At 44.7% G+C, this 27,890-nt stretch overlaps 1 protein-coding gene and 1 non-coding gene across 2 annotated transcripts in view; both read left to right on the plus strand.

Moving 5' to 3' along the window:
- The window catches only part of RORA (RAR related orphan receptor A), a 788,307-nt gene that overhangs the window by 637,382 nt on the left and 123,035 nt on the right, over positions 1-27,890 (plus strand). The gene's annotated exons all lie outside the window — the stretch shown is intronic.
- TRNAA-AGC (transfer RNA alanine (anticodon AGC)) lies at positions 4,000-4,075 on the plus strand. The gene has a single exon. It is a non-coding gene; the product is annotated as a tRNA-Ala (tRNA).

A 27,890-nucleotide genomic window follows, 5' to 3' on the forward strand; every position in this document is an offset into this window, starting at 1 on the left:
AAATGTGTTCTTTTCCCTTTAAATCTTGTAGTTAAATTCTGATTATAAACATAATATTTTAACGCAATAAAAGGAAACGTAATTAAAAGCTGAGTACAGAGATTTTGAATGTCTGGGAAGAAACACCTTGTTAAAGATTACAACTTCCCACCGTGTACTCACTGTATTATTAATTGTGACTATTTTTTTTCTTTATCCCTAGAACCCAGGAACTAGGAGATGTTGCTCTCTCTCTCATCTGGTTTTCTGTGGATTCAGTGCTCGATTTTCCTCCCCTCTCTCCCAACAAAAATCTAAGTTATTCTATCTAGTCAGACTGAAACACATAATTCAGCAATATGCCACCCTCACTCTTAGGTTTCATGTTCTTTCCACTGAAAATAAGTAAAAATAGTACATTATCCTCAAACTCGGTGGTTAGGAAGAGAAATATATGGAAGAATGCAAGAGAACGAACAGCTCTCCTTACATTGTAATTGGAGGGCCACGGCTATTTGCATTCTTCCACTTGCCCTGAGGCGGCACCCCCTGTGCAGAGTCATGGTGGTGGCAGTTTGGCCCAGGTGACAGAAACCATTACAGAGAAGAAGCAGAGGGCCAGGCTGTACTCCTGCACTCGTGGGTTTCATTAGCTTACTTGTTGTGTAAGAGGCAAAGGGTGTCTGGAGGGCTCTGGCCTGCTAACCAAAATGTTAATGGCTTAGAAACAGGGAGAAATTAGTGAGATGTTTATCAAGTACCTGGAACGAGAGTTGACTTCCTGTGAAACATCATGCTGGAATGAAAGCCAAAAATCTCTCTCTTCTATTCAGTTGAGCCTGAAAAAAAAAAAAAAGTCATGTCAGAATTAGTAAGACAAAAAGCAAAGAGAGAGGGATGAAAACAAGCTGGTATTAATTAGGGTTGAGGAGGGAGGGGGGGGTGAGGAGGGAAGAATACCTGAGCTTCAGTAATTACAGAAGTGCTGGGACTTTGAGAGGTTAAGAAAAATGGTTGTGCTGCTTTCTCGCAGAAAGACGAATGTCTGGAATAGCGAAGGGATATTGAATTTCCCAGGTAGGTCAGGGAGAGGACTCAAGGAAGGTGCAATTAGGAGGTGATGCTCAATGGCCGTCTACACTTTCAGGTTGAAGTGATTTTTAATAGAGTACATGTGTTTCGGATCTTTCTTTTTTATTTATTATAAAAGTAATAATTACAATCATTTAGAAAACACCATCACTACAGAAAACCATTGTTTTTATTTTTATTTATCTATGTATGTATTTATTTATTTATTTTTGTATTTTTCTGAAGCTGGAAACCGGGAGAGACAGTCAGACTCCCGCATGCGCCCGACGGGGATCCACCCGGCACGCCCACTAGGGGCGACGCTCTGTCCACCAGGGGGCGATGCTCTGCCCCTCCGGGGCGTCGCTCTGTTGCGACCAGAGCCACTCTAGCGCCTGGGGTAGAGGCCAAGGAGCCATCCCCAGTGCCCGAGCCATCTTTGCTCCAATGGAGCCTCGGCTGCAGGAGGGGAAGAGAGAGACAGAGAGGAAGGAGAGGGGGAGGGGTGGAGAAGCAGATGGGCGCTTCTCCTGTGTGTCCTGGCCAGAAATCGAACCCGGGACTTCTGCACGCCAGGCCGACACTCTACCACTGAGCCAACCGGCCAGGGCGAAAACCATTGTTTTTAAAAAAGGCCCCCTATACATTCCCGAAAGGTAGAGAGCGTTGCTTATTAAAAGTTGGGGATAAAAATACTTTTATATGATTTGTATTATATGACCCTTAAAATAAAGTTATGGGTAGTTACAACATGATATATATTTATATAACAATATTTAGCTTAAAAGGAATTTAAAATTGTATGCATAATAAAATCAAGAGATAGCAAATAACCCCATGATTAGAAAAAGACTGAAATAAAATGTGTCAAAATATTTTAAAAGTTGGGGCTATTCTTTGTATTTTTAAACATATATGTTAAAGCATGTTTGTGCTTAATGACTACTTTGCTTAGAAGAGTCCCTGCAAAGAATATTCAGTTTCCAACTTCATAGTCATGGGGAGAAGGAAAGACTCTTTGGAGATCATTGGCAAATAATGCTTGGAATCTCTCTGCAGCATATAAAATTGAATTTCAGTACTATTTAAAGAAAAGTTCCCCTGGTTGAAAAAAAAAAAAAGTCTTATATGTGCTGTGCTCCTGGGGCAAGAGGAGAATAAAAGGAACTGCATATAAGTCTTGAGTTGGGCAATTGATTTTAATCATGGTTTCTATTAATTACTTGGTAATTTCAAGCAATTATCCACTTTCATACCATAGTTTCTCCTTGGGTAAAATAGTAAGGGTGATAGAAAAGCTGGACCTAGGGACTTGGGTCTCCAAGCAATGCTACCAACGACACTAGCCTTTTGGCAAATACCCAACTCTGCTCAGTCAGGGTCACACATTCTGCCAGCTCACAGGAGCCAGGAGGCTTAATTACCTGTAGTTTCAAAGACCTCTGAACTCTCTTAGGAAGGGGGCTATTTAAGTTCAGTGTCATATTATCCAGTCCCTGAAGCATTCATTTTACGGAGTTAGAGAGGAAGGGTACTGAGATTGGGCTATGCTTCAAAGGAAGCTTAAAGAAAAGTTTTCTATACATTATAGGTAGAGAAAATGCTTCGTGGTTTCTGAAGTCACAGTATACTTCTGCACAAATAATATGTTTCTTGGAAAGAAAATACTTAAATAGCATATTAACTTAAGGTCATCAAAATTTGAAACTGGCTCTGTTAACCTTCCCTTTTCTTTACTAGAAGGTCCTCTGTGATTATCTCCTACTAGCACAAACCTGTGTGACGTGCAGTCTAGCTACTGTCATTTTGTAAGTGCTATGGTATATAACCTTGTCTGTGACATTGTGACGGAGTGTTCACAAAACCAAGGGTAACACATTGTTATGGCTGCCAGCTTTATTTAAGAACTATTGCTCGCCCTGGCTGGCTCAGTGGTAGAGCGTCGGCCTGGCGTGCAGAAGTCCCGGGTTCGATTCCCGGCCAGGGCACACAGGAGAAGCGCCCATCTGCTTCTCCATCCCCCCCCTCTCCTTCCTCTCTGTCTCTCTCTTCCCCTCCCGCAGCCGAGGCTCCATTGGAGCAAAGATGGCCCGGGCGCTGGGGATGGCTCCTTGGCCTCTGCCCCAGGCGCTAGAGTGGCTCTGGTCGCAATAGAGCAACGCCCCGGAGGGGCAGAGCATCGCCCCCTGGTGGGCAGAGCGTTGCCCCTGGTGGGCGTGCCGGGTGGATTCCGGTCGGGCGCATGCGGGAGTCTGTCTGACTGTTTCTCCCCGTTTCCAGCTTCAGAAAAATCCAAAAAAACAAAGAAAAAAAAAGAAAAAAAAAAGAACTATTGCTCTTTATTCTAACAGTGTGTCCTTCCTACTTTGGGGGTGTTAAAATATTACTTTTCTTTATGAATGAATGGCGATTGGAGATGGTTGTCGTATTTCTTTAAACACGCTTATTTGATCAAATTCAGATGTGGCAACACAATATTGATCTTCCCACAATTTCCTTCTCTTTTTACATTTGACTAGTCTGCAAAATCCAAACTCTGGAAAAACATCATTTTATGGCTAATTATTTCTATATAGTAATAACGAGACTGCAGATAATCACCATTTTTAACCCAAAATATCAAATTCCTACCCTACTAACACATGTGCCTCAGCTCATAAGTAGGGCACCCTCTAATAGGGTTCCTAAAATTAAGCCACTGAAAAAAAAGAAGGAAGCAGGGAAAAAATACTCTGGATAATGTATAAACCAGCTAGTTAACGGATCTGGTGTTGATTAACAATGAATATAATAGGCCCCAGGAATATTTGGACTACACTTACACTAAACCTTATTCGTTGTTTATTTTTAACACAATCTTAACTGGATATATTATTGTGTTTTATCTGTCAAACCCTCACCCAAGAGTGTCTGACTTTTTAGAAAATAGGTAGTAAAACATGAATTAAGGCCCTGGCCGGTTGGCTCAGCGGTAGAGCGTCCGCCTAGCGTGCGGAGGACCCGGGTTCAATTCCCGGCCAGGGCACACAGGAGAAGCGCCCATTTGCTTCTCCACCCGTCCGCCGCGCTTTCCTCTCTGTCTCTCTCTTCCCCTCCCGCAGCCAAGGCTCCATTGGAGCAAAGATGGCCCGGGCGCTGGGATGGCTCTGTGGCCTCTGCCTCAGGCGCTAGAGTGGCTCTGGTCGCAACATGGCGACGCCCAGGATGGGCAGAGCATCGCCCCATGGTGGGCGTGCCGGGTGGATCCCGGTGGGGCGCATGCGGGAGTCTGTCTGACTGTCTCTCCCTGTTTCCAGCTTCAGAAAAATGAAAACAAAAAACAAAACAAAAAAAACATGAATTAAAGTAACCCCTACACAAAAGTGACTCTTAATGAAAGACATATAAATGCCTGTTAATGAAACACTGTCTTGATTCCTTTCTGTTGTCCAGTTTCCTCATCTAAATACGAACTATATTTGGATGACTGAGTTCTTATAAGAGCATCATATGAAATCCTGAGAAGAGTAAAACAAGTTAACTTGCCCCACTTGGCTTACCTCGTAAATGAGCTGATAACCCGCGTTTACAAGCAGGCTCTGCCAAGTCACCTCAGCCACCCCACCTCTGAGCGGGCTGCTCGGGTGCCGCAGAGTAATTCCCTTCAACCCACACTGAGGTTTTAGGATCTGAAAGTTTGTGGGTGGGAAGGGAGGAGGAAAGCCAGGATCCTCTGAGGAGCCCCGAGACGTACTCAGCATGCAGTCAACACAACACAACTTGTTCTTTGTGTCTTATTTTTCCCTCTGACGTTAAAACGAATGCAAAAGTTAAACACTGCAGGTTTTTCATCATACTACCTGGCGAACGTGGAGATTCCCACCTGATCGTGAAACAAAAAAATAATAATAAAATTGTCAAGTAATGCTAGTAAACCTATCTGGTAATATTTGCTAGGAAATTACTTTCCATCCATAAAGTTGACTCGTCTTTTCTGTCAGGGAAATGAATTGATGTAAGCTGGAGACTGGCAGGGAAGTGGGAGCGGGGGTCAGGTACCTGGTGTGCATTTCATTAAAATGAATGTGAATGTGGGTGGTGTTTTGTTTTGTTTTCCCTCTGGCCACTTCAAGGTTGTTGCAAAAGTAATGTGAGGAGGAAAAACTGTTGTAGTGAACAGGGCTCCTGTATTCAAATAAAAGGAGAGTGGAAATCAAAATGTAGGCTTGGAGCCAACCTCGTGTTCAGTCCCCAGATGGGCTGCTTAGGACTGGGAAAGTCAAGTGGGTTAGAAGGTCTCACCCTGGCTCTGATGCCACCTACTAGGGTGACGCTGGCGAGTTGTGTCGTCCTTTGGACATCGGATTCCTCCCTTCTCAAACGAAGAGATTGCACAACCTAATCCCACATCTCCCTTTAGCCCTAATCTAAGGAGGTACAGAGGAGAGAAGGAATTCCTGAGTTACAAGTCAGTGAGCAGGATTCATCCATTTACCCTCTGGGGGTTCAAAGGCTATAGACTTGAAATAACAAAGGAACACTCGTCTCCTGTTCTGACCTTCCCGCATAGACGTGCAGCCACTTTTTCTGCTTTCCTCTGCCCACCTACTCCGTCGGAGGAAGACTGGCTGGACCGTCTCTTGGTCCTCCTGGGGATTCCCTGAACTCTGTCACCAGCAGTACTTTTGGAATCTCATGCACAGCTCATTGTTATCTTTCTCTTTGAAAGCTTTTACTCAGGTTGGATAAAAAAATAAGCTGAGTTCGCCCATTATAATTATTTCTACAGGTATACAAAGATGTCGCGTCTTTTGTTTGTTTCTTTCTTTCTAAGTCACAGTCTGGACTCCTGAAGCTTCTTTGCCATATGCTTTCCGGGCCTGTCCCCCCCGGACTCATTTGAGTCAGAATCTGTATGAAACACTGGCCCTCAGGTCAGCATTTTAAAATTGAACTCAGATGGGAAAATATTGTACATCCTTTTGCCATGGTAGTCAGTGTGGACTCCCTCTGGTTCTGTCCTTTGCAACCGTGTAGAAAACATGATGGGAAAGATCAAAAACTCCTCTGGGGGCCTTTCTGTTCTGAGTCTTGGAGCTCCATTGCTGGGTTGCTCTAGATCAGGGGTCGGGAACCTATGGCTCACGAGCCAGATGTGGCTCTTTTGATGGCTGCATCTGGCTCGCAGACAAATCTTTAATAAAAAAAAATAATAATGTTAAAAATATAAAACATTCTCATGTATTACAATCCATTCATTTCCTACCACTCATGTTCATGGTTGCGGGTGGCTGGAGCCAATCACAGCTGTCCTCCGGGACAACACCAAATTTTTATTGGATAATGCGTAACATACACAGGTTGTTGTATGGCTCTCCTGGAATTACATTTTAAAATATGTGGCGTTCATGGCTCTCTCAGCCAAAAAGTTTCCCGACCCCTGCTCTAGATTTTTCCATGCTTACAAAGATGGCAGTCCTTTCCCTGAACTGAATCTGACAGTACAGTCCCAAATCTTCATCTTCCACACTCTCTTTCTTGCTCAGAAGCATTGACTAGCGTGCCCTTTTCCTTCTGGGGTTTGTGCCAGCACCGGAAAAGTTAAACTGGGTGCCCCCACTTGCCTTGCAGGAGCTTTCCTATTATTCTCGTTCATGGGAAATGTTCTGAATTTCTACAGCCCTGTGTATGGCCCCTGCATTGCCCCTGACCACAGTGATTCCTCATCCCCATTCTTTGTCCTATGAAGCCTTACTGGCCTTCCCAAGATGGAAAATTACTAGATGGCCTCTACCTCTGTGTGCTCCACACCTAGTACATTGTTGGCCTTTGCCCAAATTATGCCACCCATTGGGGATCACCTGACACTATGGGATCAATCTCATGACCTGGCAGCATCCCATCTGCCTAACCAGTAGCTCTTGCTCCATTCCTGCGCTTCTTACATTAGTTGCTCATTATCTTCTCGTCATTGTCTCACATCTTATCGGGCTTATCCAATAACCCATTTATCCCTTCACCAAGACAATTGCAGTAGCATCATGTGCCAGACAATGGGCTCCGGCGGCGTGAATTAAAAACACAATACTTATCCTCAAGGAGCTTCAACTTGAGTGAGGGAGATGGACAAGAAACAGTCGTTACAAACGTTAACAAAAGCAATGAAGGAACAAGGCCGCTGAGGGACAGTGGCAGGTGGAGCCCATTTTAGATGACAGGGTCTGCAGAAGCCACATTTAGTCCTAGACCTGAAGAATGAGCAGAGGCCAGCCATGAAAAGAGAGGGGCTGAAAATGCAGGAAAGAGCTTGGTGTGTTTGAGAAATGAAGAAGGCCTCTCTAAATCCTCCCCATGTTGCCAGTCCCTTCATACAATAAGGTGTTGCAGGCTTCGCCCACTCACACTGATTAATCCATCTCTTGAACTGTCGGAGGTCATGATCTCCGTCCCCTAATTGGACATTTGGTTGCATTGCTGTCTTTTATTATTCAGCTGGTGGTACTTCTGTACAGGGCTTGGTTTTTATAACTTCATCTCTCCAACAGTATCAATCAGGGTTCTATTTATATAGAAGGTGCTAAAGAAACCCTTGAATTCTGTTTAGTTTGATAACCATTCATCAAATGCCCGGTGAATGCGAGGTGGTACATAGTAGGGATTTAGCTCAGTGCTGGTGCTTAAAAATAAGTCCCAGTGTAACCAGGAGTAAAACATCAGACAAACCCAAATTGAGAGATATTTTACAACATTCCTGACCGGTATACCTTCTCAAAACTGTCAAGGTCATCAATAACAAGGAAAGTTCAAGGAACTGTCACAGACAAGAGGAGACTAATGAGACATGACTACTCAACATAACAGGCTACCTGGATGGCATCCTGGAATAAGAAAAGGACGTTCAGGGAAAACTAGTGGAATCTGAATAAACTGTGAAATTTAGTTAATAGTAATATGCCAATGTTGATTCCCTAGTTGGAAAAAATGTCCCATACTTAAGCAAGATGTTAACAATTAGAGAAACTGGGCAGGAGCTATATGTGAACTCTCGGTACTATTTTTGTAACTTTTCTCTAAAACTATTCTAAAATAATTTATTTAAATTAAAACTAAATAAATTATTAAAATGTGCTCTCTCTATGAGTTTATGTTCCAGTAAAACAACATACATCTATATAAATATTTACCATACAGCATGATAAGGGCAACAATAAAATTAAATATCAAGGGCCAAAGTAGCTCAAATGAGGGCACAATTGCCTCTGAGACTTTAGCAAGGATTTACTGAGAAGGGAAAGACTGGGAGCTTGGTATTAAAGGATTACTAGGAGTTTGAAGAATGTGGAAGAGAAGTCTGAAAAAAGTTAACTCCGTTTTGGGAAACACCATTTGACAGGGCACGGAATCCCTTCAAGCAGTTGGAACAGAAAGGAAGAAAGAGAAAAGAGAAGAGCACAGCTTGGGTGTTTGTTGACCAATTATGAAAGAATAGTCAATAACTTTATTTTTTGTGTCTGAGCCTGTGGCAGCTGATCCACAGGGCCTCTGAGCAGTGGTCACCAGGACTCGCTCCCATCACTGTCCTCCCATGTGTTTGGTCACCTAGGACTCTAGTATACTGGGGCGAGGCACAGCTCCAATCTCAGGAGGTGGATAAATAACTAGGAAAAGGCATGTAAGCAGGGAACCATATTGGCGGTGACTTAGGGACTGAGGCAAGAGTTACAGCGGTCAATCATGGATCACTGTAAACCGGACAGGCCAGAATGGCTGCCACACCCATCACTGCAGCTAGAGAAGGTAGGAGGTAAGTCCAGTGGAGCAAGGGCTTTGCTCTGTTGGTGTGTATCCCTAGCATCCCAGTGCCTGGCTGCAGGTCAGTTCTCCATAAACATTTGATAAGTGAAGGAACTGACTATAATCTCAAGAGCCTTGGTAGCCCTCAGCCTTGGATAAATGAAACAAAATGGGGACCTGAGCAGGGGCAGTCAGCCCCAGTCTGGGAAGTGGCTGGCCTCCAATGGGAAGGTGACCTCTCCAGCTCAATCTCATGGGAATTTTTTTTTTTTTTTTCATTTTTCTGAAGCTGGAAACGGGGAGAGACAGTCAGACAGACTCCCGCATGCGCCCGACCGGGATCCACCCGGCACGCCCACCAGGGGCGACGCTCTGCCCACCAGGGGGCGATGCTCTGCCCATCCTGGGCATCGCCATGTCGCGACCAGAGCCACTCCAGCGCCTGAGGTAGAGGCCACAGAGCCATCCCCAGCGCCCGGGCCATCTTTGCTCCAATGGAGCCTTGGCTGCGGGAGGGGAAGAGAGAGACAGAGAGGAAAGCGCGGCGGAGGGGTGGAGAAGCAAATGGGCGCTTCTCCTGTGTGCCCTGGCCGGGAATCGAACCCGGGTCCTCCGCACGCTCTCATGGGAATTTGAATGGAGGAATAAAGAGGAGGAGGCAGTTAGGAGGCAGCTGAGCACAGAGGACACCTAGAGATGGAGAGGGTTCTCAAAACAAAATCAACGAGCAGGCCCGATAGGGAGGGAATCAGCCAACTGGTGTCAGAACAGGGTGAGAGTAATTGTATGGAGAGAAGCCACAGCCCAAAGAGAGAGATACCATGCTGCCCCTGAGAGACTAAGAGAGGGACAGGTTTTCCAGGTCCCATTTCCAAGGGCCCGGTCACACTGTGGCACTAGTGACCTCTTCAAGCCTAAATGTCCTATAAAATGGAGGCGATAACGGGGAGAGCCTCGTGGGTTTGTGGTGTGATCCAGGCGCCATTATCTACCCAAAACACTTAGGACAACGCTAGGCACCCTGATGCTCCATCGTTGTTCTTTTTTAGGTGGTTGTTTCACTATTTTTACTAGAACCTCATGAGAACTGTGCTCTGCTTATTACTCCATGCATATCCTTGGAACCTCCAGTTTCGTGGGTCTTTGCAACCAAACACAGCCCAATTCCAAAATTTTCTCGGCTCCGAGTTGCAACAAATATGTTTGGCATAGCCCAGTGGGGGCGCTGATCCTTAGGGATCATTTCCCTTGTCAGTCCTAGAGGGAAAGTCCCTGAATCCTAAGGTCTAATCTGATAGACCTGGTACAGATCAGGGAATTCCTGGTTTGGGGGGTGTTAGCTCAAATAGGCACCAGGCCAACCCAACCCACCCTGAATTGGGCTGTGGGCAGCCTAGGAAGTCAGAGGCTGGGAAGCCTGGTGTGAAGAAGAACGGGAACATGGGAGAGCTCTGAAGATATACTCCTCCAGCCCCACCCCCAGAAAAAAGTACAAAGTTCATCTTTTCACTTTGTGGGTTAATCACTGGTTTCACACACATTAGCATTATTTACATTTTTTGAATGGGTTACATGGATACATGACACAACAGTCAAAAGAATATAAAGTTAGAAGTAAACCTGTCCTTTAGCCAGCTACCAGTTTTTTTTTTTTGTTATTTTTTTGTTATTTTTTAGTTTTGTTTTGTTTTGGTATTTTTCTGAAGCTGGAAACCGGGAGGCAATCAGACAGACTCCCACATGCGTTTGACCGGGATCCACCTGGCACACCCACCAGGGGGCGATGCTCTGCCCATCTAGGGCGTCGCTCTGTTGTGGCCAGAGCCATTCTAGCGCCTGAGGCAGAGGCCATGGAGCCATCCCCAGCGCGCGGGCAAACTTTGCTCCAATGGAGCCTTGGCTGCGGGAGGGGAAGAGAGAGACAGAGAGGAAGGAGAGGGGGAGGGGTGGAGAAGCAGACGGGCGCTTCTGTGTGCCCTGGCCAGGAATCGAACCCGGGACTCCTTCACGCCAGGCCAACGCTCTACCACTGAGCCAACTGGCCAGGGCAGTTACCAGTTTTTTATACAGTCTTCCAGAAATAATCCATTCTGTTACCATATGGGCATGATAAATGCAAACATACATATTCAAATGTACATATACATAGATATATAATACATACATACATATATGCACACACTGCTCAGCATATTAGCACTATATCTTTAAAACTAATTCCACAGGAGTGCATATAAATTTGCTTTATTCTTTTTAATAACTGTGTGCTATTCCACTTCGTGGATATACTAGACAGCTATTTAATCTCCTACTAATCAACATTTAGGTTGTTTTCAAACTTTACTAATACAAACAGTGCTGCAATGACTATCCTCGAACGTATGCCATTCTGTATATGTGCAGAATAAAGTCCTAGAGGTGGAATTGTGAGGACAATGGGAAAGCTCATTTTTAAGGAATGTCACGGGATATGCACAGCGGTCCTCCATAGAGATTGCAGCAGTCCCTGTGCCCGTCAATGATATATTTGAGTGCCTGTTGCCCTACACCCTCACCAACATAGAATGCATACTTTTAAAAAAAATTTCACTTCATAGCAAATATAAGCATCTAGGCAAGAGCCTTTGGCATCGTTTTCTTCTGAAGCCCGTTCTGTCTCTCTGAATATCTGTCTCTCTCTCTTCTCATCTCCTGTGCAGAGAGGCGCACACACAGGACCTGGCCCTCTTCCCACTGCAGTTTGATTTTTAAAGCTTTCATTCTTTCTTTTTCATATATATTGCCCTGGGTTTTCATCTTTGGTGTTTTTCATTGGCAGAAAAAAAGGAAAGTAATTCTTGGGTGAGTGTTTTCACAGAGTCCTCCATTCCCGAGTGTAGATGGTCTCTTAATCTTCCGAGAAGCGATTGCGGCTGCAGGATGCCAGGACCTATTTCTTCATTAATTTTTTCAAAACCCTGATAATGCTAAGGGGACCAATACTGAGGCCGATAATGCCCAGTAATTCTCAGTATTTACAGAGCTTCTTTGTCTGAGATCTCAAAGCACTTGACAGCATTAAATCTTCATTCCCTTGGCTCTCTCAAAGGCATCTTTGAACCGAGATGGATGATGCACAGAAATGAAAACTCGGCTCTCTATCCAGCTTGTCTGGAAGATGACTGGGAAGAGAATACAAGCTAGCCGGCCTCATTTCTCGCCATAGGAGCATGTCTTTTGGTTACGCCACACTTTTTACCTTCTGTGAATACATTTACAGTGAACCATCTGTGGTTAAACAGCAAACAGAAAAGTCTTTCTTCTGCACAGGTGATAAAGGGGTTAAACAATTGAGGGAGTTGAGCCCCGTTATACTTTCAAGCCATTCATTCTCTCTGGTCTGAGTCTCTGCCAGTCTTTTCTATGTGAGGAAATGTATACATATGACAAAACACCTCTTCCACCAGCTCAGAGAGAGAGAGAAGAGAGGGAGGAAGGGAAAGAAGGGAGGGGTAAAATGAAGAAGGAAAGCAAGGGGGAAGGGAACCTCATTCAGATCTGATGTTTTTGTCCCACATTGGACCTAAAGAGTAGAAAGCCCAGCACATCCTCACATGTCACATTTGATTCTACCAGTGAGTAATTGCCCTTGTAAAGAGTTATAGGCCCTCACTCCACCCTGCTCCACCCCAACCTTTCTCACCCCCTAGTCTCCACACCCCCAATGTCCTCCACACATCACACTCAGAGTAGCAACCATAGAGCAAGTATTTTAGTGGGAAAATGTTACCAAATACCTCATATTTCAGATTCAGAAACCAAGTCATGGAGAAGCTTAGTGACAAAGATTCTGTGTTAAGTACACATACCCCAAACGGCATCTATTGAGTCAGGAGTTATCAATCTATGGGACTGTTTTTAAAAAAATTATTTATTACACAAATGACACTGAGCATTAAAATGAAAATAAAAATCACTGCAATCCCACAACCCCAATTTATCATACTGCTTCCACTGCCCTCCGTGTCCTTCGAAATTCTTAGTTCACATGCACATCAAGTAGAGCCAGAGCCTAGAGAATATAACATTGTGGGTGAGAGCGCAGGCACTGGAGCCAGGCTACTTGTGCTTATATCCATTTCATCATTGACTCACTGGGCCTTAGTTCCCCCATCTGTAAAATGGGAATGTTAGTAGTACCAACCTAATGGCTCTGTTATGGGCATTCCACGAGGCATCCATGTTAAGTAGTTAGCAAAATACCTAGAATAGAGTATGCACCTGGTAAGTGTTAGCTGCTGCTGTTATTATTAAATTTTGCTTTCTGCTTTTTTTTTTTTTTTTTTTGTATTTTTCTGAAGTTGGAAACGGGGAGGCAGTCAGACAGACTCCTGCATGCACCTGACCGGTATCCACCCAGTACGCCCACCAGGGAGCAATGCTCTGCCCATCTGGGACGTTGCTCTGTTGCAACCAGAGCCATTCTAGCACCTGAGGCAGAGGCCATAGAGCCATCCTCAGCGCCCGGGCCAACTTTGCTCCGATGGAGCCTCGGCTGCGGGAGGGAAGAGAGAGACAGAGAGGAAGGAGAGGGGGAGGGGTGGAGAAGCAGATGGGTGCTTCTCCTGTGTGCCCTGGCTGGGAATTGAACCCAGACTCCTGCATGCCAGGCCATTGCTCTACCACTGAGCCAACCGGCCAGGGCCACTTTCTTCTTTTTAAAATGTATCATAAGCAAGCACAGCAGAATTGTCTGATACATCTCAAATACTTACCAAGCTGAGTGCCCACACCTGCACTACCCCCTCTAGGTTCCTGGGGTTGGGTCCTTCCACTGCAGAGGAACAAGCAGCATCTTCTAGCCCCTTCCCTTTCAGGACCTTCATGGACCACACCTGGTATGGGCTTCAGAGCCCTCCTGACCCTCTCATCTGCAAATCTCAGCGTCTGGGGAAAAAAGAAAAGGTTGCAGAAGGACAGAGGGAACCACAGAACACATTACACTCCTCAGAGTTCCCAGATGCCTGTGTAGGTAGTTGCATCCGTCTGACCAAATTATGTTCTTCTGGTTGTCACTGATGCTTTTCCGAATGATGGTAATAAAAAGCATTGTCCTTTTGGCAGTTTTAAAGCTAATTTAGTACTGTTTGTATTTTAGAAATTCTTGTTAACTTTAGTGTTGGCATAATTTCAAATTTATAGAAACTTGCAAATGTGGCACAAATGCCATTTATTCAGATTCACCAATCATTAGCATTTCATCTTATTTGCTTTATCATTCTCATTCTCTCTCTCTTTATGTCTGTGTGTTTGTGTATGTATATACAAATATATACATGCATATGTATGTTTATACAAATATATACATATGTGTGTGTGGAGAGAGAGAGAGACAGATAAGACCGTCCTCTTTGCTCTTTCTCAGAGTAGATTTCCTAGGAACATGGTCTTTCTCTTTCATGGCCGCAGTACAGTGATTGTAATCAGCAAAGGCAATGTTGATATAATGCGGTTCTCCAACCCACAATCTGTTTTTGTATGTTTAAAGCCTCACTTGAAAAAGCAGGTGTTAGACAAAGATAACAAATATACATCATAGCCTAATTAGGCCACTTGCTCACCTGATGACCTTCTCACCAGAGTCATTCTTCAAAGCCCAGCTCTCTCAGGACTCCCCTGCAGGCCTGGGCAGGCCGCTCTCCCACCTGGCAGGAACCGTTTCTCTGCTGGGCACCCTGTGTGTGGCCTGCGACAGCCCTTTATATCGTATAGGAACAGTTTCCTGTCTGTGTCTGCACTGGCCTAGGAGCTCCTCGGGGCTCCCAGGGCCCACTTGGGTCACTGACAGATAATGGGTGCTTGGGAAATGTTTGTTAAAAAATGAACGAGCCTGACCAGGCAGTGGCACAGTGGATAGAGTGTTGGCCTGGGACGCAGAGGACCCATGAAACCCCAAGGTTGCCGGCTTAGCACGGGCTCACCAACTTGAGCATGTGGTCGCTGGCTTGAGCGTGGGGTCATAGACATGACCCCATGGTTTCTGGCTTGAAGCCCAAGGTCACTGGCTTGAGCCCAAGGTTGCTGACTTGAACAAGGGGTCACTGGTTGGCTGCAGCCACTGGGTCAAGGCACATATGAGAAAGCAATCAATGAACAACTAAGGTGCCGCAACAAAAAACTGATGCTTCTCATCTCTCCCTTCCTGTCTATCTGTCCCTCTCACTCCCTCTCTAAAAAAGAAAAAAACAAACAATGAAGGAGCAAATAGACCCTTGGAAGCCTCCGGCGAGGTGAACATTATAGAGTTTGGTTGTATTTTTAAATCTATTAATTAGGTGAAAGTCCAACTGTACACGATTCAGTGGGTAAAATGATATATTCACCTCAGGGACATCGTAGGGCAGGCATGGGATCCTGGCTCATGCCTTACTGCCACTCCTTCAGACTTTTTTCTCCTCCCTCTGCCCCAAAATATGGTAAGTGCTGAAAGAAGACAGTTCTGTGCGGGGGACGTGTACAGGCTGGACTCTCAGCAGAGCCGTGCCTGTGAGCATAAGAAGCGCAGCCCAGGATTTCAGCACTTGGCAGCCCCGTGCTTTCCATCTGTCCTGCCTCCTTAGCACGCAGTAACTTTCCGTGGCTCTGGGCGGTGAGGCCTGGGGGCGGGGCTCCGGCTGCCCCCCCCTCACCGCAGAGGCAGCCACCACCGCGGGGGCGCCAGGGTGCTCAGCAACTGCTCCTGCAAAAGCCACATGTCCCAGCCCTGGAAGCGCTCCAGCTGAGCCGAGTTTATGGCAGAACCTGGTAACTTCCAGGACCCTTGAACTAGATAGAGCACAGAGCTTGCTATGATTCCAAGAGTTTCTTCTCCTGGAAGGCAGGGTCACCAACCAGCTCGTGGGTCCAGACAGCTGCTCCATCCCGGGCCCATGCTGGTTCAAGTGTCACCAAAAAAGGAAGGTAGTTAAGTTCCACCTTTACTGAGCAGCGTCCCTGTGGCAGTCGGGTAGATTTTGGTATGGCGATGTTATTTATTTTTTATTTTCATTTAACAAATGCTTATGTGGCATTAGTTGCATGCCTGGCACTGTTCTAAGCAGTTTACAGGTATGAATTCATTTAATCCTCATGGCAGCCTATGAAGTAGGTACTATTATTTTTTCAATTTTTCTTGAAACTGACATACATGGAGGTTAAGTAGCATAAGAGGGTTTCTGCCTTTGTTTGAACAAATCCCATGATGTCTTTTTCTCTTTCACATTTTCTACATTATATTTACTTACCTATTTTTCTATTTAACAATTATCTCATCAACAATGTTTTTTGGATCAACCTATAAACATGTACTAATCCTCCCTATACACTAGATATCCTGGGGAATCAGAGAAGTTGAGGGAGAGTCTTCACTCTGGAACAGCAGAGTTTGAGTGGGGAACGAAACATCTACCCTCTAGCAGAAGGGAGATGGTGAGAGAAGCTGACCATGGAAGCTTGAGGAGCTGAAAGGAAGCAGGGAAGCCCTGGCCAGTAGCTCACCTGGATAGAGCCTCGACCTTATACACCAAGGTTATGGGTTCAATCCCCAGTCAGCGCACATGCAAGAATCAACCGAGGAATGCATTAATAACTGGAACAACAATTTGATGGGATTTTTTCTCTCTCTCTCTCTCTCCCTCCCTACCTCTTCCTCTCTCTCTCTAAAATCAATAAATAATTTTTTAAAAGAAAGGAATGAGGAAGTCTTATGGACAGAAATGGTTGGGAAAGGCCTTGGAAAAGGTAGACAGAACTCTGAAAATCTATTCAGCTTTGGATAAACAAAACTGAGAGGATCAGCCTTGTATGGACAATGGCTTCCTGTGCCTTGAGGTCTGAAAGTGCTGGCAAAGATGCTATGCAACTTCTGCCGACAGTACCTCAAGCAGTATTTCTAGGTCTATACCTTAAAAATCATAGAGTCCTACCCTCTGGGGTAGTTCAGTTGTTCTGCCAGCTCCTGGGCCACAGTGAAGTGGTCAGAATGACAGATCCTTGGGCTACAAGCCATCATGATTCATTATGATGAAGTAACGACCCAGAGAAGCACGGGGGCAAGCAGAACTCCAACTTGCATGCCGACAGATGTCAGTGCTCTGAGACTGAGGAAGGAGGAAAGCAGTGGATGTATTTAGGGTTCCAGGATTATATTGATATTATTTTGTTGTTGTTTTCCTTTTATTTATTTTTTTAGTTTATTTTTTAATTACAGTTGACATACAGTATTGTGTCAAGTGTATGACATAGTAATCAGACATTTATATACCTTATGTAGTGATCACCCCAGTAAGTCTAGTACCCATCTGTAGTCTAGACACCATGTATAGTTATTACAATACTATTGACTATATTTTCTATGCTGTACTTACCATCCCGGTGACTGTTTTTACAACTGGCAATTTGTACTTCTTAATTCCTTTCACCATTTTTTAATCCAACCTCCCAACCCCCACTCCTCCCATCTGGAGCCATCAATTTGTTTCTTGTATCTAGGAGTTTGCTTCTGTTTTGTGGGTTTACCTTATTCAACAAAATTTCATTATTTTTTAAAGCAAAGCAAAAAAAAAAAAAAAGTATTTCACAACCCTGCTGATTATGAATATGTTCAAAAACAATCATCATGATATATCATCTGAGAATATGGGTGGCCATATTTGTAGCCCCAAGATATCTGACACCAAAATTGATCAAACGAAGCTGAAATGGCTGCTGACAGTGCATAAAACTCAATTCAATCTTCAAGAATCGCAGGAATTCAGGACTTGCCTTTGTCTCCAAAAAAAGATGATCTACTGAAGAAGAAGTGTCAATTTTTGTAGTGGTTTTATTACCACAATAATCCTTTAAATCAAAGAAGCCATTACTGTGTATTGAATTCTAGAGAGGGCACTTTTCATTATGAAACATTACGATAAGCAGCTTATGACCAACCTGATTGCAATTAGAGTTTAGTGAACCACAAGAAGGGACAATCCGTGTAGGATATATCAGTGTAAACTCGTTTGCCAGGAACAAGTTTTAACCTTTGTACAGCTATTGAGGGAAAGGTTCCAGTATTCCCTGTGAGAATACCTGTCAAGCTTTCATTTCAACAGGGAACACCTAGTTTACATTTTCAAAGACCACTCCCTTTTTAAGCTGAGCACCTTTGGGCGTGTGTCAGCAGGAGGTGTTGGGACAGATTTAAAAAAATTGCACGAGCTTCAAACCCCAAAGGTTAGCAAGATTTGGGGAAATAGCAAGACAGGATAAATGCCAAAGGAATTGTTCACCCCATAACATAAATTTTAAGAAGTGAGATTTGGAAAGTTATTAGGGGTGGTGAGAAAGGGATTGCTTTAAAATCTAACACTCAAGGCCCTGGCCGGTTGGCTCAGCAGTAGAGCATCGGCCTGGGGTGTGGATGTCCCGGGTTCTATTCCTGGCCAGGGCACACAGGAGAAGCACCCATCTGCTTCTCCACCCTTCCCCCTCTCCTTCCTCTCTCTCTCTCTCTTCCCCTCCCGCAGCCAAGGCTCCATTGGAACAAAGTTGGCCCAGGTGCTGAGAATGGCTCCATGGCCTCTGCCTCAGGTGCTAGAATGGCTCTGGCCGCAAAGGAGCAATGCCCCACAGGGGCTGAGCATCGCCCCCTGGTGGGCATGCTGGGTGGATCCCGGTTAGACATATGCAGAGTCTGTCTGACTGCCTCCCTGCTTCTAACTTTGGAAAAATCCAAAAAAAAAAAAAAAATTAAAATCTAACATTCACAGGAAAAATAGCCTTCTGCTATAGAAAACAAATTTTTATTTTTGTCACTAAAGTACAAAATACTTATTACCTAAGCATCCTGACTCTTACAAAGCTCCTTTATAGAGACTAAATACGTGAAAAAAAAAAAAGCTGTGTCTATCTAATTTTATAGTGAGTTGAAGCTTGGTAGAGACAAGTACAGGATGAGGTAGTTGTCCTGCCTCCTAATATTACAACGCATTCATTCGGTATTTAATGTATTTATACCTGGGCACTGTTGTATGCCTGGTGGCTGAGTGCGCACAACAAGATGGGCTTTGAGATATATATGTGTTTAAGGATCTGTGTTAGTGTGTAGTCTGTGTGTCTGTGTGGGGCTCTGTGGGTGGGGGGTGTCATTGAGGGGTAGAATATAGCAGAGGTCATCTCTTGGCCATGGTCAAAGTTGAAAGAGGCTTGAGTCCTGATACCGAAGCCCGGCTCCGTTGCCGTCTCGGAGCGTGGCATTGCCGTCAGATTCTCAGAGTTGCTCGTTACCTCTGCCTCACCTCTAGGAACACGAGAGGGGGAAGTCAGCCAAGCTAAACTTTAATGACCAAGAAAAGAAAAATATGTGGTAATAGTTAGAAGACTGTTTAACAGTTTATCTGTGGCCTGTTCATAGTCCTGTTCCTCTCTGATCATTAAAAATTGCCCTCAGATACAAGCCGCATCCATTCCCTGTGACTTGGTGCTTTTAAGAACCAAAGTTTGACCTACCATTACCACTCTCAACAGAATAACAAACACCCTTTCAGCACCTCTCATCCCCGGCTGCCTCCCTCTGTTTCCCCAGCACGCAGGGCCACGCCAGTCTCTAACACAGCCAGGCCCTGCCCCTGAAAAAGCCCTGTCCCAATTTGGGCTTAGCAACTGTTGTCAGGGGCCAGAGGAAGCCGGGCTTTCTGCCCTCCGTGGGGAAAACCTGCCCTTCCTCAGATCTGCAGGCTTAACGAAGACTGGCCGGACTGTGAAGAAGCTCACAGTTACAGGTTTTTCTGTGCGAGTGTGTATAGCTCTTTGCTTTATTCTTTCTTTCTTCCTGATTAGTACAGCTTATCGTCCACTGTGATAAGAAACTGGAATAGGCATTGAAATGGGCCCCTGACAGCTCTACCAACAACCCCTCCAAGGGAGCCTGTGGATGGGGTGTTGTTCTCTGAGAAGGCTGTCATGGTTCTGCCTCTTGCTAAGTTGTTATCTCAGGTCTCACTGCCCTGCAAGGCTCAAAAAAGAGGCCCCAGATTTCATTGTCACCAAGTGCAATTTTTTTTTTTTTTTGCTTCCATTAAAGACCCTCTGGGTCCCCCACCCTGCATGATTTATTTGTTTATTTGTTTAACAAATCTGAACAACAAAAATATCACCTGTTGTGTCAAAATTGCAAAGCACTGTGGTGGGTTCTGAGATTGTAACTCTGAGCCCGACAGACGTGCCCTGACCCAGTGGGCTCATTGGCAAAGAATATCCATCATTTTGATAAGTTAGGCTAGGATCAAAAAAACAAAACAAAACATGGGACTGCTGTTTGGTTTTGTTGCTTGTTTTGTTTTATTTTGTTATGTCTTTGAAGCATCTTTCACAAAATGCCTGGTCTTTTTATATGCAGCTTGTCTGTCGTGGTAAAAGCATTTCCATCCCATCTTCTTCAAGCCGCTCTCTCAGAGAACTGCTCCAGAGGTAGGTGCGACGCTCGGCTGAGAGCCGGGGGCTTTCCGGCAGCCTTGCTACTGACTCAGCAAACCTTTGAGCTAGTTGGGCTGAAACTGGCTTTGCCCCAGCCGTAGAATGGAGGTGTGGTCCTCCTTATTTGTGCAAGATTATTCAGGGAAAATCAGTTTATTTTTACCTGACGAGCTTCCTTTTTCAAGCTCCTTTCCTGGAACGATGTTCTAACATATTTGGGGTCTGTTTTGGTTCCAAGATCAGAATCTCTTAAACCTTGTGGCCACTAGAATTCCTCGAGACTTCCCGCAAACACTCCTTTGGTACTCTTCCAGACTTTGGATTTCTTTCTGAACCTTTCTAAGGACTACCGGGGATATTTTCTAACTTTTAGTTAGCAACAGATACCAATAAAACAAGAAACAGCAGTCAAAATTTCTCAATCCTCGCCAACCAGCAACAGCCTTCATGCAACTGGGAGGGTACCTAGCAAGTGTGGGAGACAGATTTTAATAGACAACAAGGTGAGAGAGAGGAGAGAGCGGGTGCATGTGCTGACACTGGTCTCATCCACGCTGACGACACATCCTAGCACCACCCTGGAGAAACACACACCCTTCTGGAGTTTGATCAACACCTTAATTGTTTAACACTATCAATCCACATGTTCTTGAATTTACCTTGCTCCTGTGGATATCCCAACCACAAATACATATGTGTGTATGTATGTAAGTATGCCTGCACATATGTGTGTGTATGTAAGTATGCATGCATACCTTGAAGAGGACCTAAAGTGTTTTATGTGTATCTATATATTTACAATTTTTTTTTTGTATTTTTCTGAAGCTGGAAACGGGGAGAGACAGTCAGACAGACTCCCGCATGTGCCCAACCAGGATCCACCCGGCACGCCCACCAGGGGTGATGCTCTGCCCCTCCAGGGCGTCGCTCTGCCGCGACCAGAGCCACTCTAGCGCAGAGGCCAAGGAGCCATCCCCAGCACCCAGGCCATCTTTGCTCCAATGGAGCCTTGGCTGCGGGAGGGGAAGAGAGAGACAGAGAGGAAGGAGGGGGGGTGGAGAAGCAAATGGGCGCTTCTCCTATGTGCCCTGGCCGGGAATCGAACCCAGGTTCCTCACACGCCAGGCCGACGCTCTACCGCTGAGCCAACCGGCCAGGGCCTATTTACAATTTTTTAAATACTCTTCAGACTGAGTTGAATAAGTTGAATGGAGATGCATTGGCTTTCCCTGGAACAGTGGCACTTTGGGTATGAAGTAAATGCAGCTCATCCAAATGCACATACCCTGAACAATAACAATGCTCTGAGTTGTCCACCTGTGAAGGAGCAGGATGGTGAGAAACAGACTTCTTTCCAAAGCACCCTCTCAGAGTCGTCCATGGGAGTCTAGGCGTCTAAGGGTTTTCACAGCGTAGGGCCTCATCAGTCACTCCTTGCTCATTAACGAAAAGACTTGTCACCTGGAGAACTGGTTGCCATGTGTTTATTGTTAAGAGTTCAGGACAAACAGGTTTCAGCAATGCACAAAGGTTTTTTTGGCAAACAGAAAACATAAACAGTTTCTTTATGAGCTGGACTGGGAGGTAGCAGTCTCCCCAGACCCTGTTGTCATGCGTTCGCATTCTTCTTCTGCATACCAGGCACTGCCTCTGTCATGGGCTTTGCTGGGTAAACTTATATCTCATCGTTAGCCTTCTCCTCCAGGCTGCTGATGGGGCCCCAAGCACCGAGTTACCTGCCTGTGCCCAGTAAGGTCTCTGAGCCTCGTTGGGGAGAATCTCCCCTCCGTTGCTCATTTTACCTGTGTTACTTAGGTGTGGGTTAGAGATACTGTCTGCGGTGTTATTCTTTTCTTACTAGCATCCCAGATGAGAGAGACAAACTTTCAGGACTTAGAGATAGTCTCAGGGCTCAGCAGAGAATAGAAGCCACCCTCTGCCCCGTATCTGTATCCACTTACCCCAAGCATGAAGTATTACAGGATTCAAAATACAGGAATCAAAGCAATGAGCTCAGCCATGTGCTCGGGCCCTAAGATGAAGAAACACGAGAGAGCATTAGGACCGAGGACTGTGGATAATGGCAGCTAATCCGCTACCACGTTCTCAGAAGCAGAGTGGGGCCCTAGAGGGCAGTACTGTCTATTTTCGCCAGCAGCTGTTAAACGCGTGACTCCCCAAAAAGGCTGTTCTGGTCCCTCCTTGTGCATATAAACCTGGATGGAGCCGCAACCTTAACTTTATTAATTTTTTTATTATCTTAGGATGGGACTTATATTTTCTACTCCCTGTGTCAACAGTAGATACATTATTTAAGAGATTACTATATCTGGGTATTTTATATGTACCTATATGTATATGTCTATAATCTTATTTAAACCTTGTGATAACTATGACCATTAAGTAAAACTAAGAATATTAATTGAAGAAACTGAGTTTCAGATGTTAAGCAATTTGCCATAGCTAGTGAGTGGCAAAGGTGGGTTTGAACCTGCCAAGCCCGAAGCCCTTGTCCTTCCTATCATGCCATGCTGCCCTCTCCCCACAAATTCATGGAACCAAAGGCAGAAGGGATGTCTTTATAAGTCATAGTGTGAGGGAGCTATGTTCTGCACTCTTGAATACTTTTCTTGGGGTCTTCTTGAAAGATATGGAATTCATCAGTGCACCTTATGGATGCCTTTTTTCTTTAAAAATAAACACATATACCCCCAAAGACTCAACCGCTAATGCCCCTCCATACATTACTTGCCTCGCCTCTACAGCAGGGGCAGTCAACCTTTTTATACCTACCACCCACTTTTGTATCTCTGTTAGTAGTAAAATTTTCAACCGCCCACCGGTTCCACAGTAATGGTGATTTATAAAGTAGGGAAGTAACTTTATAAAATTTATAAAGCAGAATTACAGCAAGTTAAAGCATATAATAATAATTACTTACCAAGTACTTTATGTCGGACTTCTTCTAAGTTTGGCAGAATAAATCTTTATAAAACAACTTAGTCTAGTTAAATCTATCTTTTTATTTATACTTTGGTTGTTCCGCTACCGCCCACTATGAAAGCTGGAACGCCCACTAGTGGACGGTAGGGACCAGGTTGACTGCCACTGCGCTACAGCTTTCCTTATTCCCATTTATCCCATCATTTCCACCCCCGTAAGCTCCTATCCAGAGCCCATTTTCTCCAAGTCTGCTCCCCTCAGCTAGAAGCCATCCTTCAGAAGTGTCTTTCCTCCCTCCCTTCCCCCTTCCTTTTTTCCTTCCTTCCTTCCTTCCTTCCTTCCTTCCTTCCTTCCTTCCTTCCTTCCTTCCTTCCTTCCTTCCTTCCTTTTCTCCTTCCTTCCTTCCTTCCTTCCTTCCTTCCTTCCTTCCTTCCTTCCTTCCTTCCTTCCTTCCTTCGTTCCTCTTCCATACCTCAGCCCACACTTGCATTCTGATTGTGCTATTGGGGGAAAGTATTCCATTAAGCCAACTTATATGTAAGTTTCATTCCTGAGATATTTACCTTTTCACTAAGTAGCCTATCCACCTAAAAGGATGACTCTCCAATCATAGAATTCCCTGTTTTCCACCTAAATGTCCAGCCTCATTGTAAGATTGATAAAGGATATTGTACAGAAAATATGTACCCATTTTACTCACTAATCTTTCAAAAAGATTTTCAGTTTCCCCTTTTTCATCCTTGATCACACATATATGTCACTTTTATTTTTTATAATTATAGATTCAATATTGTATTCTTATTTTCCACATAACTTCCCCATATCAGACATCACCTGTTGTCTGTAGAAAGGCTAGCTGAGGTAGCAAATTTACTGTCCCATAGTGCTTGCTGCCTTCCCATGAGTTACTGCATGAGAATTTGAGGGTGTCCCTTTACTAAACAATAAGGAGAAAGTCTTTTTCTTTGAGACTCCTTTTTCAGGTGACTTCAGTGACCCTAATCCTAACATAAAAACCAGACATCGAATTTGCAGTGTTGTGACTATTATCCTCTCCTACACATTAATGATTTTTAGGATTTTCAAAGGAGATCAGAAAGAAACATTCATTGAACACCATGTTCTGTAAACCCTGGTGGGCATGCTGTAGTAAGTTGTATTTAAATTACACAACAACTGGCTCTGGCCGGTTGGTTCAGCGGTAGAGCGTCGGCCTGGCGTGCGGGGGACCCGGGTTCGATTCCCGGCCAGGGCACATAGGAGAAGCGCCCATTTCCTTCTCCAACCCCACCCTCCTTCCTCTCTGTTTCTCTCTTCCCCTCCTGCAGCCAAGGCTCCATTGGAGCAAAGATGGCCCGGGCGCTGGGGATGGCTCCTTGGCCTCTGCCACAGGCGCTAGAGTGGCTCTGGTCGTGACAGAGCGATGGCCCGGAGGGGCAGAGCATCGCCCCCTGGTGGGCAGAGCTTCGCCCCTGGTGGGCGTGCCGGGTGGATCCCGGTCGGGCGCATGCGGTAGTCTGTCTGACTGTCTCTCCCCATTTCCAGCTTCAGAAAAAAAAAAAAAATTACACAACAACCCTGTGGGGAAGATACTACATGGCTCACAAACATTAGGGCAGGGGTCCCCAAACTATGGCCCACAGGCTGCATGTGGCCCTCTGAGGCCATTTATCCGGCCCCCGCCACACTTCTGGAAGGGGCACCTCTTTCATTGGTGGTCAGTGAGAGGAGCAGGCACCACAAAGCGCAGCATCGCTCACGTACAGTACTACTTCCGGTGAGGCAGGATACACATGTCACAGCTCCGGAAGTGCATCATATCACTTGTTAGGGCTAGCAGTGACAAATATGGAACCAGACATTGACCATCTCATTAGCCAAAAGCAGGCCCATAGTTCCCATTGAAATACTAGTCAGTTTGTTGATTTAAATTTACTTGTTCTTTATTTTAAATATTGTATTTGTTCCCGTTTTGTTTTTTTACTTTAAAATAAGATATGTGCAGTATGCATAGGGATTTGTTCATAGGTTTTTTTTATAGTCTGGCCCTCCAATGGTCTGAGGGACAGTGAACTGGTCCCCTGTGTAAAAAGTTTGGGGACCCCTGCATTAGAGGATCAGGGAACGTGCAGATACTCCAGTACTTTCAGCCTTTTGTATGGTGCTTTTTCACCAATGAAATAGAAGTTGGTTTTGCATCTTATTTGCATAATCAGACAACTTTTTTTTTACTTATCGTTTGCTTTTTTTTTATCACTTCATATTCGTTTTGAAATATCCCCTAAGTTCTGTGAGCAGTGTACTACCCTCATTTACGGATGAGGAAACCAAAGCTCCTGCCATACAGCTCCCTGTCCCGCTGAGAAGCGACAGTAAAAGTTCCATAGTTGGAGCCACCTCACTCCACAGCTCTTTTCAATCTGCTACCTGTTTTTCTTTCATCTTAGGAAAAACTTCAGTAATAAAGTAAGAGTTAGTTCAAGGCCCATTTCCAAGGCATCCCAGAGTAAATGTAACAAAGAAAAGGAAATGGAGAAGGTTTTATGGTCAGTAACAGGCACATATATTACAGACACATAGAGAATATGAAACAAATGTAAATTTATTCAAAAATTATGACAGAAGTGGTTGTAGTGATACATGTTAACAGGAGACCTATTACTCATAATTGATTTCACTAATATTTTAGCATCTGACCTGTTTCTCTTAATTGAATTGAAATGCCTTATGCAACACATTTGTTTTACTGACTTTGGGAAGATATAATCACCTTCACCTACACTTTTAATTTTAAAATAGATTTTTTTAATATAAATAATTCCCAAGCAGCGGCCTTGTAGATAAGTAAAATGCAATTAAGAGTTTTCTTCCGTAGAAAATGCCTAGAAAACTGCAGTTACTTTGTTTTAAGGGGGAGAAAATATAAAGGGCATTTTGTACAAAGATCGGTGAGGTCACCCTGAACAAAAATAATATATGTCCATTAAACTCTTCCCAAGAATCACAGATCGAGTCACTCGGGAGTCACTACTCTGCCCTGTTTAACTCAGTCAAAATTAGTCATTCCAAAGCCCTTAAAATATAAACTAATTTCATGTTTGCAGAAAAAAAAAAAAACGTTACCACCGGGAACAGGGTAAATCAGAGAGACAGAGAGAGAGATTCTTCTGGGAGCAGAGACATCTCGGATCTCCACTTCTCAGGACAAATGACTTACTCTGACAAAGTGCAGAGAATGCCAGTCTGCTGGGTTTGCGGGCGCCTGGAGCAGCAATAGAGCAAGGATGAGAATTCAAGAACATACCAAGAGATATGTTCACCAACGCAGGTAAAAATTATAGTTCTAACTTCGGGCTTCCACCGGGCACACATCCACCCGTTTCTGCCCGGAGTTAGTTGAGGCTTGGAGAAACATGCCAGCAGTAGGGGAGGTTCGTTTTTGTTTTTCAACTTGGCAGGTCTTGTCTTGGAAGAGAAACAGAATCAGTAATACCAGCTTTAATGGATTATATGATGATTGGGCATCAGAAGGGAGCAGAGGGGGAGAAAAGGCAAGCAAAGGGGAAAAAAAAATGTGTTTTTCAGAACTTGTAAGAACTAGGTCTTGCTGCCCAACGGTGGCCCTGGGTTGACACCTGGTGTATGTTCGTTTCCAATGTGCCTGTTTCCGAAGAAACGATCTCAGAACTTCAGCCATGGCATCCAGAGGAAAATTACAAAATGAGCTCGAGAAAACATTGTTCTAGGTTTCTTCTCCCTGTGCCCAACAGGGAGAGAGCTGACAGAAGCCCTGCCTAGTCGAACTTGAGGCCGCCCATTGGCTGGTAGACTAGGATGAAACATCAGCACCTTTAATGTGGGGTTGAAAAACGGAATGCCAGGAAGTTCAAAGGACTTAGGGGAAAATGTCCTTTGGCCTTCCGCTGCGTGACAGGATTCTGAAGTGGCAGCTAGTGAGCAGAGTAGACTCAGTTAGTCCAGTCAGAGGAAAAAAGCAGCAAAACCAGAGAACCAACATCAGTAATATCTTTGAGTATAGTGATGAAAGAGCGAGGATGGCTCTGCCAGGAAGGCGGGTCTCTTCATCGAGTCCCCAGAGCAGTGTGTGTCCCTGCCAGCTGTCAGAGGAAGCCAGCCCTACCTATCAGCAGGTATTTCTTGAGCACCTACTAGGTGCTCAGAATATGATAGACTCTTCATGCCAAGAAGACTCCATTCTTCCTTATTTTTGCCAAACTTAAGATTGTTTGAGACAGAGACCAATGGTGACCTTGCTTTTCTACCAGGACAAGGAAAGTTAAATGTGGAATGGAATAATGAAAAAACTATATATGTATTTTCACATTAATAGGAATCCAGTAGTATACAAACACGGAAGACTCTGAGAAGAGCTGAAGCTTTGGTGAATTAAATGCCTTTTTCCTTGCACCTGTGCCCTGTTCTCATACTGATTCAGTGCTGGTCACGTGGGGGAGGGGTGTGTGGCATGAACACCAAAGGTGGGAGACCAGAGAAATCACAACAAGGCTGCTGCCGCTCCTCTCAGGAAACTCTCTTGGAGATCTTGGAGAACTAAGAGATTGAACCCACTCAAGAGGACAGAACTTTCCCTTCCCCACTGCCCGACAGAGTGAAGATGATCAACTAGGAAG

Source organism: Saccopteryx bilineata, chromosome 4, assembly GCF_036850765.1.
Source record: "Saccopteryx bilineata isolate mSacBil1 chromosome 4, mSacBil1_pri_phased_curated, whole genome shotgun sequence".
Classification (NCBI taxonomy): domain Eukaryota; kingdom Metazoa; phylum Chordata; class Mammalia; order Chiroptera; family Emballonuridae; genus Saccopteryx; species Saccopteryx bilineata.